The sequence below is a fragment of the Ictidomys tridecemlineatus genome, chromosome 9, assembly GCF_052094955.1.
Source record: "Ictidomys tridecemlineatus isolate mIctTri1 chromosome 9, mIctTri1.hap1, whole genome shotgun sequence".
Lineage (NCBI taxonomy): Eukaryota > Metazoa > Chordata > Mammalia > Rodentia > Sciuridae > Ictidomys > Ictidomys tridecemlineatus.
In genome coordinates, this window is record NC_135485.1 from 22,304,441 (window position 1) to 22,323,164 (window position 18,724).

Consider the following 18,724-nt stretch of genomic DNA (forward strand, 5'->3'; position numbering starts at 1 on the left):
CTCTTACTTTTCCTCTTTCTCCATGTAACAATTTAACATTCTATATTCCATGTGCTCAAGGTGGATCATCCTTTGCTCCTCCCCCCTTTCTTCTGACAGATATTTTCACACAGAAATCTGATAGACTCATTGTAACTATTTGTTTCAAATTTCTAGTACATAGAAGAAGAAGCCAAGAGTCTGTCATAGTTGAATCAAGAATAGATCCAAGGGGGAGGGACAGTGTCACACAACAGAAGTGCACCAGCTGATAACACACACAGAGTGTCCATGGATGCCAGGAATACAAAAGCATTCCTACATAATCATCACACTGAGGAAGACTTGGGTTGTTCACATTTTTAAAATTTAAATATTAATATACCTTTGTCAACATATGACCTCCTTCAGATCAATAAGAGGCAGACTCCAGTTGGCAAGAGACACTATTATATTTTATCTCTATTCCAAATGAGTACATCAAAATCACATCTCTATAGTATATAAACCTAAGTCTAGAGAAAAAGATGTACTTTCTGAGATGTAGGTGAGAGCAGATCAGTAGATAAAACTAAGTGATCTCCCCAGTGAATGCGCTAGATGGTGCAATACATAAGGAAGGGACATACCTAATAGTTAATAGCCATAATTTATTGAGAATATTTTCTTGACTTTTCAGCAAATTACCCAAGTGTGAAAGGATTTATAAATTGGGTACTGATTCTTTTGGTCTAGTATGATGAAATCAGCTTTCGGGTGGGAGATGGCAATTATTTGTTAGTTGAATTTTCTTTTAATATAATTATAAAGTACACAAATTTTTTTCTAAAATACTTTTAATCATTTTTACTAAATAATTATACATCATAAGTTGTTTCTTTTTCAATTTCCTTCAATCATAACTTCATTAAATTTTATATTGTTCTTCCTTGTTTAACACCTACATAGATTCCTTGAATTTATTTTTTATTTTATACTTCTTTGTAATTATATTTAAATGATTTGGTACAAATTATAATTCATGTGTTGATTTGGCAATAATTATCTGATTATCTTTTGATAACCTCCATCTAATTATTTCCTTACTTATGAATGAACTAGTGTTTGTTAGATTCAATTACTAATAGACTTACACAGAAATACAGTAAGTTAGTCTCAATTCCTAAATGTGATCTTTATCTCCTTGGATTTTTCTATCTATAATTAAAGTCAAATTTCTTGAGATTTCTAAGCATTTTTAAGTGATTAGAAAAGCTACTGTAATATTGTTTTGTTTTCACAATTTAATTTATACCTATCAGTTTAATTTCACATGTTTTCTAACAGGCACATATACTCCAAATACGTAACCTAACTATTTCCTTTTTTTTTTTAAAAAAAATTGGAATGTACCCAGCTCTTTAATTTCAGAGACTTGTAGGCAGGAAAACAGAAGAAGATAGTCATAAACTCTCTTTAAAATTTAGGAAAATTTAAACCAATGAACAAGTTATTTCATATTCTGGGTGGTGAGAGAAGATGGGGATGGGCAACAAAGAGGGAATAAGATATTCAAGACAGAGGGAGAATAGAGGTGGGAAAGTGTGGAAATCTCATGGACTAGAAAATTGGGAGACTATCCCATACCAGAGGAAAACTGGGCATTACTTTCTGTGTTAGTCAGCTTTCCATGGCTGTGACCAAAATAACTGACACAAACAACTTGGTGGAGGAGAACTTTATTATGGCTCATGGTTTCAGAGTTTTTAATCCATGATCAGCTGGTTTCATGGCTATGATCCTGAGGTGAGTTAGAAAATCATGGCAGAAGGACATAGCAGCTGAAGATCAGCAGAAAGGCTGAGATAAAACTTAATCAGCACATGGCAGCCAAAAATCCAAGAGAGAGGTTGGAGAAAGGGTCCATGGACAAGATTTAGCCTCCTAAGTCACTACCCAAGTGCGTACTTTCTCCAACTTTGTCCCACCTGCAGTTTCTACCATCTTCCAGTACTTTGTCTACTAGTGGATTAATCCATTGATGAAGTTGAGTCCTCATGATCCAATTGCTTTTGCTCATGGCTGCAATGGGGACTAAATCTTCAACCCACAACAGTTGGGAAAAATTTTAGGTTCAAACCCTAACGCTTTCTTACACAGTAATATCTGAAAGGTATTTACTAAGCATGGATATATTGTAAATATTAAAGGATTTTTATTCATGCTAATGCACTGAATACATGTGCCACTATGCCCTACCTTAATCATGAAATTATAGAAAAATATTGTATAAAATTTAATACTATCACACAATTTGAAATAATAGTTCTTGATAGAGTACAAGTAGGATCTAATCAGTTAAAGATCAAGCATAAGAAAACTTTGAGCTAAAATGTACTGCAAAACATGGTTAGTAAGGGAATCTTACACCCATAAGTTGTGGATAACAGAATCACAAGTATTACCCACAAAGGTATTTAGTTAGGACGGTAGCAGGTAAGGAAACTCATCAAACTCTGTGCATCTATCCTTGACTCATAGGTCAAGTTGCAGCAATAAATCCATCATCTTACCCTGTGTTCAGGCCTTTGGGACTGTAGTATTTGTCAGTAACCCAGGTAGTTGGAGGAAACTGGGAGTAGTAAAGAAATTCCAAATGCAGAAGATTATGTAGATACTTTAACCCATCAAAGGTTAACTTTATCTTCCTTCAATAGTGAGATCAATAGTATATGAATATAATTACTATTGTGTCATACCTTGAATTTCTAACCATAAATTTTTTCTCATGATATGTAGAGTTGATCATATTTTTATTCTTGACTTTTATTAGTCCTTATGTATTTTGTCCATTAATATTTGAATTTTCTAAATATTTTAAAATTTCTCCTAGTCTATAACCCACCCATTTATATTTATATTCAGCCTTCAAATTATAAAAACATTAAATTAAATATTTTTAGATATTTGCTTTTAACATTTTAAATTATATTCTATATGGATTGTAGAGAATTTCTTATGTGTTCTAAGTCTAAAATACATGATAATTTAAAATATATCAGTCAGGCATGGGGTGTATGCCTGTAATCTCAGAGGCTCAGAAGGCTGAAGAAGGAGGATGGAAGTTCAAGCCTAGCCTCAGCAATTTAGAGAGACCCTAAGCAACTTATCGAGACCTTGTCCTAAATAAAAAATACAAAAGGGTGTGGATATGGCTCAATGGTTAAGCACTCCTGTGTTCAATCCCTATTTTTCGACCAATAAAACAATAAACTATCTCATCTCCTTTCTAAATAGTATGAATATAAGATTTAGGAGAATAGAGAGTGTAATCATTGAATAAATGCTACAGACATTAATGTAGAAGTAGCTACATCATGTCACACCTATACAACAGCATGCTTTGATACAAAACAAAATTATAAATTCATAAATAAATAGACATATAGATGGAGGTATAGATGTTTAGATAGATAGATATGACTGATATGTTCATAATTCTAAGATGTATTATCTAGTTGACAATTGGATAAAGGATGAATCTTTCTAGTTTTCTTTTTCTTATAAGGGGGATTGAATTTGGGGACATTTTACTACTAAGCTACATCCCCAGCCCTTTTTACCTATATATATATTTATTTATTTATTTTAAGAAAATTTCGGGAGGCAGGTTTTAATTAAGTTGCTTAGAACCTTGCTAAGTTGCTAAAGTTGGCCTCAAACTTGCAATACTTGTTTCTCACCCTCTTGAATCACTGGGATCACAGGTAGGCCCCACCATACTGATACATATATATATATATATATTTTAATTACAAGGAGGATATTTTATGTATGTAAGTAAAACAATTTTTTTACAGTGAAAGGAAACTGGTGATTTTAACACAGCTATCATAAGCAGGGTTTAAAATATTCAAGAGTGCTTGATTTGGGGGGTTTTTTGCATATGCTCTTTCTTTTTTTTGGGCCTTAAAATCTCATTTTTGTGCTGCATTTTGCTTTTCATTGTTCTATTCTGTTTTTGTATCCATCATTTAAATGTCAGGTTTTATTCTGTATTTTCTTGTCTCTTCACACACACAAAAAAAAGGCTCTAGGTTAAAACTTCTGCCCTCTTGGTTTTAAATACCAGATATAGGCTTAATTTGCCAAATTAATATTTTTAACACCAATACTTTTAAGGTTCCTCATAATCTTTTCAATTATTTAAACCAAATAACACTCATTGGTGTCAAGTATTGTGCAGTGTATATGGGACACATTTATAGAGAAGATAATATTCAACAAGCTCCTGAACATTCTTAAAGCCCAGGGCTACGAAAGTATGAATTTCCTTTGTCCAAGTTGAAAAATAGAGAGAATTTTCCAAAGTCTGTGGCAAAAATCATGCAATAAAAAGTTCTCCATTCCTCTAAAAGCAACTATGCCATTTACCTTATCACACTGAGAGGAAATTAAGAGAAAGAAAACATCCAAAAACAATTTCTTTTTATCTTACTTTTGATCTGATAAACAAATTTATTTTTATGAATAAATTTATTTACTTTTATAAGTAAAATCAAATATTTCTAAACAAAACTGGAGTCTTTCAAGAATTTGAAAGTCTTACCTATCTCTTTTCTCATTAAAAATAAATAAGAAATTCATATATAATTTACTCATACATGGATAAGAAATTTATATATTTCAACATAACTTGACTAAGACCAAGAGAAAGATAAGTAAAATTTGAAAATTTATGAAAATTAAAAAGTTGAAATTATGAAATTCTATGTGGATATTTTCCTAAGCATTTCCAATAAGAAACAGCATTTCAGAACTCACATTAATCTGCAATACACTTTAAAGAATTAATATCCTATAAATATTATAGACATAAAGTTTCAAAATCCTAGTATAATTTCATTTCAAAAAATTAGAAAATACCATCTCTCTATGTAATGATTGAAATTTGGTATGTACATATGTGGCTATCTTATTTCATCTCTAAGTAAGATAGAACTGTTTGTTGAGACCTCTGTGACAAGTGAACTGCAAGCACAAATTTCCCATGGTCAATTAAGGAGAAGAAGCTAGTTGAGAGTATTTTGGTTTTGGGTACAAAACCATTCTCTTTTTTTTTTTATACCAGGGATTGAACTCAGGTGTACTCAACCACTGAGCCCCATCCCCAGCCCTATTGTATTTTATTTAGAGACAGGGTCTCACTGAGTTTCTTAGGGTCTCACTTTTGCTGAGGCTGGCTTTAAACTCAGAATCCTCCTGCCTCATTCTCCTGAGCCACTGGGATAACAGGCATGTGTCACTGAGCCTGGCTACAAAACCATTCTTAATGAAGGCTGAGACATTTGTGTGCAAGAAGTTATGACAAGAAGAGAAACATTTTGTAAATATCTTTATTAACCACAAAGTTCTATGCTCTTTTGAAAATGATGTCCTGTTAAGGCCCAAACCTTTGATTACAGTCAGGGTTCAGGCTGGCAGAACCATTAAAAATGATATATAAATTTTTGTTATAAAGATTCTAATTTATGTGCATGTGGGATCCAGTTACAAAGTCACTGCAAAAAACAGTATTCTTGCCAATGTTGAAGCTTTTCAGAGTAGACAGTTGGGAGTGGAAGATTCATGTAAATTGGGGGAGATCAAAGGCAAGATGGAATCTGTAATCATGGGCTGATAGAAACAAAAATGGGTTGTAACTCATGCACATTAATCTTCCATGTGTTGTAAAAAAATCACAAAAAGTTTAGTGGCCTAGGAAAACATAAGTTTATTATCATACTGTTCTGGAGTCAAAAATCTGAAATAGGTTTTGATGGGATAACATCAAGCTTTTGGCAGATAATTCCTCTTGGAGTTTGCGTGGACAATCTGTTTCCTTGCCTTTCCTAGATTCTAGAGGCTTCCTGCATTCCTTGGCTCATAGTTCTTTCCTCCATCACCAAATTCAGTAGCATAGCATCTTTAAATTGTCACTTTGGTTTCATTCTGATGCTCCTGACTTCTTCTTCTAAGTTTTTCTGTTATAACATTAAGCCAAATTCAATAATTGGGATATATTTCCATATGAAGATCATTACCTTAGTTACATTTGTAAAGTTTCTTTTTAGATCTAAGGTAATGTGTATTGGTTTTGGTATTAACACATAGACATGTTTTGGGATTCATTATTCTACTCATACAAAAAAAAATATCAATGCTTACTCTCTCATGTCTAGCTAGTGTGTTGTCCTTCAGGAGAAATATAAACCCATTACAGAGATCCACATTGGTCTATGAGTTGGAAAATCTCAAAGTAGGTCATGGTAAGGTGCCAAAATTGCATACTGAGCTGCTGCTCCATGTAAATGGGGAGAGATAGCAGATAAATAACAAGTGTAAGCTGCAAAAACTTCTGGTGACCTTGCCCCAACCTTTACCAGAGAAATGACAGTCATATATCTGCTTCACTGATCACATGCAAAAAATGTGTATTTTACCCCATTATGACAAGGAACTTCTATAAAAATAATTAATTCTAGAGAAGATGATATATTACAAAGCCATCACAGTTGATAAGGAGTATGCTGGGATACACTAAGTTGAGCATTATTAAGACAGTCCTTTTGCTGTACTGACTCTTGTTGGATGGACTATTTTTATAACAAAATTTAAGTTGTAATCTTTAGTCAACTGTCATCACCTTCTATTTTTTAAATTTTATTACAGCTGAGCAAACGGCAGTATTTCATTTTAGGTGTTCAGTACTATAAATGCTCCTTGTTTCCCAACATTTAATTCATAACACTGTATTAGCAGTTTGCATTCCTTTAATCACACATTAGTAGAAATTCACATTTCTTGAAAAAATGTGGCACACAGTACTTAATGATAACTGAGAACTATGTTCGCTAATTGTTATAAACACAGAGCTTACCATATGTTTTTTGAACATACTGAAATTATTGTATAATTTCTTCTTATTTCAAAATAAATCTTGTTATCTAACTAATCTTGTTTCATAAGATAGTATTGGAAAGAATCAACTGCCTTGTTATATGTTGAAGAATGAAGATTTTTGTTGTTGTTGTATTTCTCTGAATGAAGCAGACATTGTATTATTTCTAAGGCTTGAATTTGTACAAGTCCATGGGGCTAAAGGAGAAAATAAAAAATAAGTTTAGCTGTGGTAAAGCTGCAGCCAGGATCAGTAATTTGATAAATCTATTGCCCTTTTTGATTGGGCAGGATATTTGAGTGAGGAAAAAAAAACAACAGAGGTTAGAAATGAACACTGGCAATAAACAGTAACCCTCAGGACTATTGTTGACATGGATCTAATCTCCTTCCACCACACACAAAAACGTAATGCCCAAGCTGAAGTGAACTCATGACTGGATGACAGTTCTAGAATGACGTCTTTTCCTTTGTTACTGACCAATCTTTTAATCATCATTCTCTCAAAATCGTCTGCTTTTAAACTGTTCCTAAGCCAACCTCTTCAACTTCCAATTGTTCTGTATTCATTCATAGAACCTTATCCATTAAACTATTACAATGCTTTCATACCATATTAAAATAAGATTACAAGATCCACATCAATATGCACTTTGAAGATGTTTCATTTCATAATGTTTAAGGGTACAGCCTCTGGAATCAAGCAATAATGGTATGATAGAAGCTTTGTCATCTACAAACTGAGTTACTTTGGAAAGTGTATCAAGCCTATCTTAATTCTCTCATGTATAGAAGATAAAGAATGTAAGTATTTGACAAAGTTGTGAGAATATAATGATAAAATGATTATCACAATACCTAGCTATAATTCTTTAATCAACATGAGATACTAATAAAAACACTATCATTATTAATTTTTATGTATCTCAGATAATTTTTTTCTGAAAAATGCTATCCATTAAATTTTCTTGAGAATACTAAAAATGTCATATATTAGGCTAGTATCAGGACCACAGATTCATGTGATTATTGAATTAATTAACAAGAAAAAATACATTACTAACTTATTTCTTGGTCAACATGTGAATATAGAAATGATGTCTGCTTTAACACTAATTTCTGATTCTTTGATAGTTATTCATTGGCTTATAATGTAGAAAATAGTGGAAAAGGTGCAGAGTGACTTCATATACACATAGTATGAATTATACAGAAGATCTCTGTTATTATTTGTTCCAATCTTATGAAGAGTGGTTCTGCACTTTTTTTTAAAAAAGTCCAGAGACTCTTTCTCCATTTGTTTACTCTATCAGGGTAGTATTTCTTTACATGTGACTCAGGGCACAAGAACAGATGATATAAAGCCCATTAAGGCACAAGTTAATATATGCAGAATACTACTATTATAGTTTGAGCATCCTTAATACAAAAATTAAAAATGCTAATAATTATGAAACAGTTTAACACCCACATGAGGCTTCAAGTGGAAAATTCCACATCTGACCTCAGGTGATGGGTCTTAGGTAAGTATTGTATAAAAATAACTTCAGACCTTATGTTTAAGTTGTATATGAAACATAAGTAAATTGCAAATATAGACTTGGGTCCCATTCCCAATATATCACATTACATGTATGCAAATATTTCAAAGTCCCAAACAAAAAAATATGAAATGCTTTTAGTTTCAAGTATCTCCGATAAGGTATACTCAACCTATATTACATTTTGATTATTCAACTGAGCCATATGGTCTACCAGATTTAGTGAAGGAGAAGACTACAGGGAATATGGATTTATGGCAAAGTGATTAATGATCAGACCATTCAACGAACATTTTCTCAGTCTTACATAAAATGTTATGCAGACTCAAAACAGGGTTACTTTTCTGATCAGAATTTTGCCTTCCTAAAATTGAAATTCTTACTCTAGGACCCAAAATTTCTGTTTTGGTTCATAAGTGTTGTGACAGCTAATCTTCAGAGAGTGGTAATAGAAGGAAGTGAATATCCAGAACAAGATCTGCCAGAAGTCATGTGCATTTATGCATGTGTTGAGGTTGGTAAGATATAGAGAAAGAGAAAAAAGAGAATCTTCCTAGGCTTCTAGTGACTTTCTAGGCTTCAGGTTTGAACAATATTTGCTCAAGTTTTTTCTTGAACTAATAGTAGTTCCTATAAACCTAAATACATGGAACAGATTTTTATATCTTGAAGTCAAACATTACACAACTAGGACATTTGTATAAATGATTATTTTATTTAAATAAAGATCTATATAAAATAAATGAACTGGACTTTATTATGAAGGGATATTTCTCCATCAATTTCAAATTATGTATTATGGTTTGGATATGAGGTACTGCTCCAAAGTCCTGTGTTAATAAAGGAGGCGACATGCTTAGATTATGGGAACTGTAACCTAATCAGGAGATTGATCCACTGATATGACTTAATTGGTTGGTGAGTGTAGGCAGGTATGGTGTGGTTGGAGGATGTAGGTCTCTGGGGACTTGCCTTTGGGATTTATATTTTGTCCTTGGTGACTAGTGCTCTCTGTTTCCTGATTGCCTTGTTCTGAGACTCTTTCTCCCCTTGGTCTGACAATTTCCACCACAAAGTTTTGCCTGACCTAGGCCCAGACTTATGAAGTTGGCTATCTTTGGACTGAGACCTCTGATACCATGAACCAAAAAACTTTTTCTCCTCTAATTATTTTTGTTGAGTCTTTTGGTCACAGCAGTGAAAAATCTGATTTAAACACAGTCTTTTTAAAAACTTTTATTTCCTTCTCACAGATTTTTTTTGGTCTTTCATAGTCAAGCTGTGTACATTTGCTTACTCATAATGCTATTTTTAACATCTGTATAAGTGTTTTCATATACAAAGTATTTATATAATTTAATTATCTTAATTAATCTTATTATTATTTCATTATTAATTCTGTATTTTCTACATTTTCATTATTTTACTCTGACTAAGCTGGTCATTACTCCCCACAACCATTATTAAATTTAACAGTAAATATAATATTTTATCCCTGGGTAGAGCAAATACTTTTGCTCTGTGGCTTATTTTACTCATGCTTCTCGTGAATCTCTTTCACATTTTCAATCTTATAACCAACTCTCCATTCTTCATGCCTCATTTTTCACTTAGGTTAGAATAGGAGGAAAAAGTAATTTATATATTCCTAGATTGAAGTAAATCATTTACTACTTTTTCTCATTGCAAGCTTGGCAAAAATATTGTTATATATGTCAGATATCTCAACTGTATTATTTACCAAAATGTTTAAAATTGAAAGAACTCTTAAATTCCAGAAACACAATATATCTTCAGTACATTAGAAAATTGGTAGAGACATCCCTTTATTGAACTATTCTTAATGTACAACATCTTCATGGGTATAAACGAATGTGTAAAAAAGGAAAACAATTGGCAATTATATTGCTTCAATAGTTTTGTTTTTGTTTTTGTCTTTTGTTTTTGTATTCAAAAAAGACAGATTTTTTAACTACTTAACATAAATAAACTAGTTCATGAGTAGCAGAGTTTGTGGTTGCTTTCCATATCATTATCTGAAAAATACTTTAAATGGGTCATATTACAAGATTTAAAGATTCCTATTCCTTCTCTGAAAATGTATATATAAGAAAATGTTATGTTCCGTTTTTAACTGCTGCCATTAAACAAATCAGCATGGCAATTGTGTATACCATGAAATTTACATGGGATACTAGTTATCTATTGAAGTATAAAAAATTACTCAAAACTTAATTTTGTTAGGCAACAAAGGTATAGAACCTTCCCTGTGTGTACTGTGGTTAAGCCTGTACATTTTATTCCTTTATTTATTTAATGTTATTGATCTTTATTCACCTCCTAGCTCTCAATATGTTATCTCAATTTAAAACCAGCCACCTTAGGACCAAAAAAAATGTTTACATGCAACAGTAATGTCCTTATTCCTGTTGTGACTAATAGGCTCATAGCTTTAATTAAGTTGAGCATTCGTAGTAGCATAACTGCTAGATCTGCAACTTCAAAACAGTGCTTTTAATTGCTTCAGTTTGGAGTATGGAATTAGTTGATGAATTAAAGTGTTTCATGTGATGATACACTTGGTCTGCTTCAATTGTAGGCTATGGGCAGAGAAATTATAACTTGGTCAAACTCAATTCTCTTTTATATTTGCTTACAAACAGATCACTTTGAGACTGAGGAAGTCTTTATTACATAGCATTGCTAGACAAACTCTAAATAGGGCAGAGGGGTGTGAATGGAAGAGAGAGGGCAGGGGGTTAGCAATGGTGGTGGAATGTGATAGACATCACTATCCAAAGTACATGAATGAAGACATGAATTAGTGTGAACATACTTTATATACAGAGATATGAAAAATTGTGCTCTATATGTGTAATAAGAATTCTAATGAATTCCACTGTCATGTATTTTAAAAAAATCTATTTAAAAAAATCATGAGTGAACCAGCACACACAGTTTTTAGTTTTTTTATCATTTCTTTTTAAATATAATTGTCATGGAAGTCTATTTCTAAGTTTTATTCTCAACAGTGTATTTCATGACACATCTGGCCTCAAGGTTAAGAAAATCTATTCATAATTTCTTCCATGAAAGTTAAGCCTCAGTGATTATATCAGTAGAAAGTAAATATTAAAGAAAAATATCATGTTATTACAACAGAAAAGACTTTTAATTCACTACAGCATGCAAATTAAATTCTTAAAATGATTAAAAAGCATGACTATGTTTGAATGTGTGTCCCTCAAAATTCTATATATCGATATAGAAGTAAATTGAGAAAAAAAATATAGATAGAAGATAAATAGATTTAGGTCTACACTTATAGAAAGATAAAGTACTCGTCTCTGCCCTGAAATGATGTGAACAGATACAGTGTGTGGTAAGCCATCCTTGAAATACATGAGGATCTTCTCTTGCCATGGATATCAGAGAAAAAAGGCCTGGCATTGGGAACTTTCCATGGCTCTCCCACGGCCATAGACTGTTCAATGCAAGTGACCGCTCCCTCTGCTCTGCTAGGAAAGTTCCTCATAGTATCTCCAGAGATGGGTGTCACCAATTAGGAACTGAACAGCCAAACTTTGACCAGTTTTGGAAAAGAACATTCTATAGAATCTCTTTGATGTTTCAGGACATAAATAAAGCAGGCACAGGCTCCATTTTGTCTAGAAGCTCGATCTGTTTGGTCAGCTTGCCCATCCTGCACCCGCTTTTGAAACTACTTTCTTGTAATGTGTTTTTTTTTTCTGTTTCATTTCCTTTAGCTTATATTTCTCAGCCACCCTATTCCAATGAGAGGAAACCCATGTCCACTACCTGCACAGAACCTGAATGGAAACAGTGACACCAGATTTTAAAATGGGGCAGATATTCTCCCTCTCTTCTACTTCTCTCTCTCTTTGTTCCCATACATAGGTATACTCTCAATTTAAGTATCAATCTTTGAGGATATGTTTAATATGTCTTAGAAGATAACTTGAGAGTAGTAAGTGAACTACAAGAAAAATACTATACAGAGTCTTTTGCTTCTCAAAAATTTTACTAAATATTATTTTTCCCCAATATTTCTCCTGCAAGCTTAGTAATATGCCTGTCATTCAAAACGAAACTCCTCTTTGGTTTGTGATGGATGTTTGTGGATGGATGCCATGGAAGCAGAAGCAAGAACAAGGCAACTAATTAGAGAAATGAGATTCCATGTGCTGCCCAAGTCTCAAAAGAGATTTCTTTGCTGCATGTAATTTAATTTATAGAGACATCAAAGTAATCCATGCATTTCTATTTTCCTAAATACAATGGATATATTCTACAATTCTGAAGTTTCAATCATTTTAGCCAACTTGTGTCAGAAACCATATGAGCCTGTCAAGATCATGTATAAATTGAGAAAACTTCCCAGTGTGTTCCAAAGTAGAAAATATGCATGTTAACTGTAACTAAAGGTTGTTCTGTTACCAGAGGATTAAATCATTTCGTATAAGGACTAGGTTCAGAATTCATGGGCCAAACAGCCTGTGTAAAATAAAAATCTTAAAGAAAAAAAAAACTTAACTGTATATTTTGCTGAATTTTAAACCAAAACCAATTATTTGTTTAAGATATATTTGTTGTCTTTTAGAGAAAGCTGTCTACACAGTAAATAATTTGTGTTCACAAAGATTTTTGCAAAGAAATTGAATTTCAACTTATCATTATAGTTATTAAGGAATACGCAATAATGAAATTTCTGGGGCTAGGGTTGTGGCTCAGCTGTAGAGCACTCGCCTAGCATGTGCAAGACCCTGGGTTCAATCCTCAGCACCACATTAAAATAAAGGTATTGTGTCCAACTACAATTTAAAAATAATATTTTTTTCAAAAATGAAACTTTCTGTCAAATGTTTATATATGTAACTTAATTAAGAAAAACATATTTTTCACTGTACCCTAGATTTCTGCAGCTATTTTTATGTCATTGAATTTTAAAGACTGTAGTGATGTTCAAACAAAGCTCCAAATCAGTATTATGGATTTGACTAAAATGTGCAAACAGACACACAACATAAACTAAGACAATGCAAAAGAAGCTATTTTACCTCTTCTGAAAATATTAATATATACATTCTCCATCTTTATCCATAGGCACGTGTAACAAACATTAGAATGAACAAAGATCAAGCTCTAATTTAAGTAATCTTTGATTGTTGTTTTAACTTCTTGGGAATAAATGATGACACATCTCAATATATAGTCAGAAAAACTGAAAATTCCTCATAACTTCTTTCTTGACACTTATTTACAGATCATGATCTACCATAGCAAATATTAGATTATAGAAATCCAAATCCACTGCTTATATATATTGCAAAGTAAAGCTGCCCAAATCTAACTCATCAACTTTCTTTATTGTTAAAATGAACAAACTTTTTGATTTACCAATGTGTCTTTTAATTTTTTTACCATTATCCCAAATAGTTTTTTATCTTGGATTATGTTTTTCTCTTAATGAAGGACTTCAAAGTCAGGGTGGAATGATTTCACTCATACATGGAAGCTAGATAAAATGAGAAAAATAAAAAGAATAAAAAGAAAGAATCTCATAAAGATAGAAAGGGGGACATTTGAGTAGAGGAACAGGATTGGTTGAAGGGTGATGGAGGAGGAGCAGTCGACATGGGTGAAATGCTAGGGAAGAGAATCTACCAAATTATACTGTGTCCATGTACAATTATACCCCTGTGAATCATGATCTTATGAACAACTACAATACATGAATCAAAATAACAGTATTAATTGTAACAATAATAAATGGGTGATCAATAGAATGAAGTAAGCAGATCAGGAGTAAATAGGAAAGGAGGGAAAGGAAAGGTACTGAGGAATAAGAGTGTTCAAATCATGGTGTAAGTACAAATATGGCATAATGAAGCCAACCATTTTGTATACTTACATTGCACCAATTTAAAAAAAAAACTTAAAAGAAAATGAGTTTGAGAATTGGTAGTTTTTTAATAAGAAAAACTAAACAGAATACTCCAAAATTTTAAACACAATTTATACATTTGTTTGGATTCATATCTGACACTCTACCTCGTGCATTTGGACAAGGGCAGAAACTGTATAGGTCTGTGCCTATGGGTATGTGTCTGCTGCACAGATGTGTTTGTGCTGCTTCTTGAACTTTGTTTCTCTAAACTCTTAGAGGCTAGTGATATATTTTACTTTTACAGAGTTCCTTAGATCAGATCATCTCTGTCTTCCTTTCTTTCATCGTCAATCCTCTCTCTAATATCTAAAGAATTTCCCATTTCTGAAGCTTTGTCTTGTGGGAGGCCATCCTCGAAGCTATCCCCACCCTCCAAGGGCTTGTCCATGCAGAGCCATTCCTGCCCACCTTAACCTTCATTGGATGGGATTTTACCCAGAAGTTTTTCTCTTTCTCTCTCTTTCTTTCTCTCTCTCTTTCTCTCTCTCTCTCTCTCTCTCTCTCTCTCTCTCTCTCTCTCTCTCTCTCTCTCTCATCTTTTCTGTAAACCTCATCACCCCATTAGGTGGCTGGAGGCGGGAGCTAGGAGAAGCTGTCCCGGAGCTGGTATTAAAGGTAATGAGACTCTTGTCTCTTTAATTTAAAACTGCCTAGCAATTACTTATGAGCCGAACCTTCTTTCATGAAGCCAGCGCTGGTTGCATGGCTGATTTACCTCCTTTGCATGTCTTGAAAATTACCCTTTGTCTATTTTTTAAGTCCCAACATCTGTGTCCCCTGAAAATTAATTTCTCTATCTTTCCTGGACTATTGATTATTTGCCACTTAAGTTTAGCTATTCCAATTACTCAAAAAACTATTCAAATATTTTATTCAAACTTATGCATTTCTCTAAGAGCCAACAGTTATATTCTTTTTATTTTCATCTAAAGTCGTCCAGTGTTATGGTTTGCATATGAGGTGTCCCATGAAAGCTGAGAGGTGAAACAATGTATGTATGTTCAGAGGTGAAATGATTCGATTATGAGAGCTGTGACCTAATCAGTGGATTGATCCACAAGTAGACTAATAATCTGAAAAGACTACTGTACCGGGTAGTGGTAACTACAGGCAGGTAGGTTGTGACTGGAGGAAGCAGTCACTGAGGATGTTCCTTTAAGGTTCATATTTTGTCTCTGGTGAGCAGAGTTCTCTATTTCTGCTTGCCAAAGGTCGTCATGAAGTGTGCAGCTTTCCTCTTCCATGCCTTTCCAGGATGATGTTCTGCCTCATCTTGGGCCCAGAACTAGGGACACAGCCAGCCGTAGACTGAACCTGTGAAGCTCTGAGCCAAAATACATGTTTCCTCCTCTAAATTGTTTTTGTGAGGATTTTTGTTCACAGGAATAAAAAGCAGACTAAAGAATAGAACTATAACAGAGTTATTCATGCTATTACTATTGTTATGACTACTAATACTGCAAGCATGCACATACCCATATTATGCACACACACATGCACACATACAAACTTTAGCACAAACCTCTTACTCAAGGATTACTTTGGTAATTTCACAAGTTCTTTATTTTAAATTACATCAATACAACATCATTTAAATAGCTAAATAGCATTCAAGAACTTATATAAGTCCTCTCTCTCCCTCCCTCTTCTTTGCCCTATTCAAAGTTCCTCCAATCCTCCCATGCCCCCTCCACTTCCATTAAGGATCAGCATCCACATATCCGAGAATACATTTGACCTTTGGGTTTGGGGGATCGACTTATTTCACTAAGCATGATATTCTCCAAGTCCATCCATTTACTTGCAAATGCCATGATTTTATTCTTTTTAATGCTGAGTAGTTCCATTCCACCATAGTTTCTTTATGCATTTGTCTATTGAAGGGAATCTAGGTTGGTTCTACAATTTAGCTATTGTGAATTGTGCTGCTGTAAACATCGATGTGGCTAAGTAACTGTAGTATGTTGGTTTTAAGTCCTTTGGTTATAATAAATTTTAAAATTATTTCCTCAGTTTTGACTTTAACTGTCCCAATTCTATCATTGGCCTACAATTATAATCTTATGGCAATTTATGCAATCTATCTTTGTTGTTCATATTTTATATTATTACTTATTAATTAAATTATATTTATTTACATTGTATTTTGAGAGTAATCTTTTTTTGTTGTTGTTGTTAAATTTTGGTACTTCAAAAAAAAAATGTCACACCTAAGCTGGGTACAGTGGCACATGCCTATAATCCCATCAACTTGGGAAATGGGGCAGGAGGATTTTGAGTTCAAAACCAACATCTGCAACTCACTGAGACCCTGTCTCTAATATAATATAAAAAAGGGGTAGAAATATGGCTCAGTGGTTAAATGCCTCTGGGTTCAATCCCTGGTACCAAAAAAAAAAAAAGTATCTAGTCAACTTTGGATTTGTCTATTTATTTAGCTACAAATGCATATTAAAATACATAGTTGAATTATGAGATGATTTACAACATGATTAGTAGAGATAAACAAATGAATAAAATCCCAAATAATCCCAAAGAGGAAACTAGAAGAAATAACAGTTTAAAAAAAATAAAGTAAAACAATCCCCATACCATTTAGAACAAAATTTATCAATAATAGAACAAAATAATATATACATATGTGTTAAAGTTTAAAAAATAATCAGTTAAAGTTTAAAAAATAATCAGTTAATGAATAAACAATACCTATATTTATATTCTATCATAAAAGATACATAAAATATAGGAACATGGGAATATTAAAAGTATTTTATGTAAGAATTAATAGGAAGATTTTTAAGTTCATACATAACTTTAGTAAAATTTAAAAAAGATAAATTCATAATGCTAGAGGTTTCAAGTCAATAGAAAAATACAATTTTTGTAAACATGCATTAATAATATATATTCAAATACATAAGACAAAAAATTTTCAGAAATAAAAGTAATAAATCTCTTATCATCTAGGGAAACACTGACAGGTATCACTTCTGTTTGATGAGTAACACATTCTTAAACTCATGTATATAAGAGATTCTAAAAGAGTTGATGAATTAGGTATCGGAAATATACCTAATTATAATGTATTATTATAATATATCATTATAACTATAATATTATTAAAAATAATTGGAATATTCTGCTGCGTGACCAGCACGCTAGCTTCATACTAGAGTTTCGAAACATAGAAGTTAACTAGTGAGATCAAAATAAAGACACATAAAACTCAATTTACCTTTCTCTTGCCCAGCTCAGAGATGGCCCTTCCTGGCTCCTGCCTCCATCCACCTGGCGGTAGCGAGGTTTACACAAGAGGCCAGCAGGAGAGAGGAGGAAGCACGCCAGAGAGTGGGCTTTTACTGGGAAACAAAAAATTCAGGGGAAAATTCCATCCAATGAAGGTCGAGGGAGACAGCAATCCAAAGTCAGGGTCAGTGATTGGTTTCCAGGTCAATGGTCAGCCACACCCCCACAGGGACAAGCCCTTGCACCTGGAAAGGGTGGGGAAAGCTCTGACACAGCTGGTCTGAGCACCTCACACCCAGTCAGGGAGGTATCTCAGTCACGTGCAAGAACAGAATACGTCTCTTGTTTTCAAGCACAATTATAGGGAAAATTAGTAAAAAAATAATAAATTGAAGCAAAATTATTATTAAGAATTTATATAAAATAAATTAAGCTGTCCATGGGGTACAAGGGATTGAACTCAGGGGCACTCAACCACTGAGCCACATCCCCAGCCCTATTTTGTATTGTATTTAGAGCCAGGGTCTCACTGAGTTGCTTAGTGCCTCGCCTTTGCTGAGGCTGGCTTTGAACTCATGATCCTCCTGTCTCTGAGCCCCTGGGATTATAGGCATGTGTCCCCGCACCAAACCCATATTTTTAAATTCATGAAAAGATTTAATAAAACATAACTTAAAGCAAAATTTACATCTATAAAACTAAAGCTGAAAATAAATACTTAGTCAATGATTTAAATGTTCCCATAGGAAGCCTGGAAAGTACTACCATGAGAGAAAACAGATCAACATTGAATAAAATATGAAGGTAACAACAAAATATACAATTCTTTTTTATTAAGTAATTAACATATGTGTAATGTGGTAAGACTGGTATCAAAGGAAAGAACAAGCAAGTTACTGACAACATTAGGAATAAAAATGAAGAAAAAATTGGAAACACATCCTAGTTTAAAACTACACAAGGATACTGAAAGAATGTTTATCCTATTACATTTAAAATATTTATACACAATGATAAAATGGAAGAGAAAATTTGCTAAAACTCACTCATGAATAGAGAAAAAATCTAAATA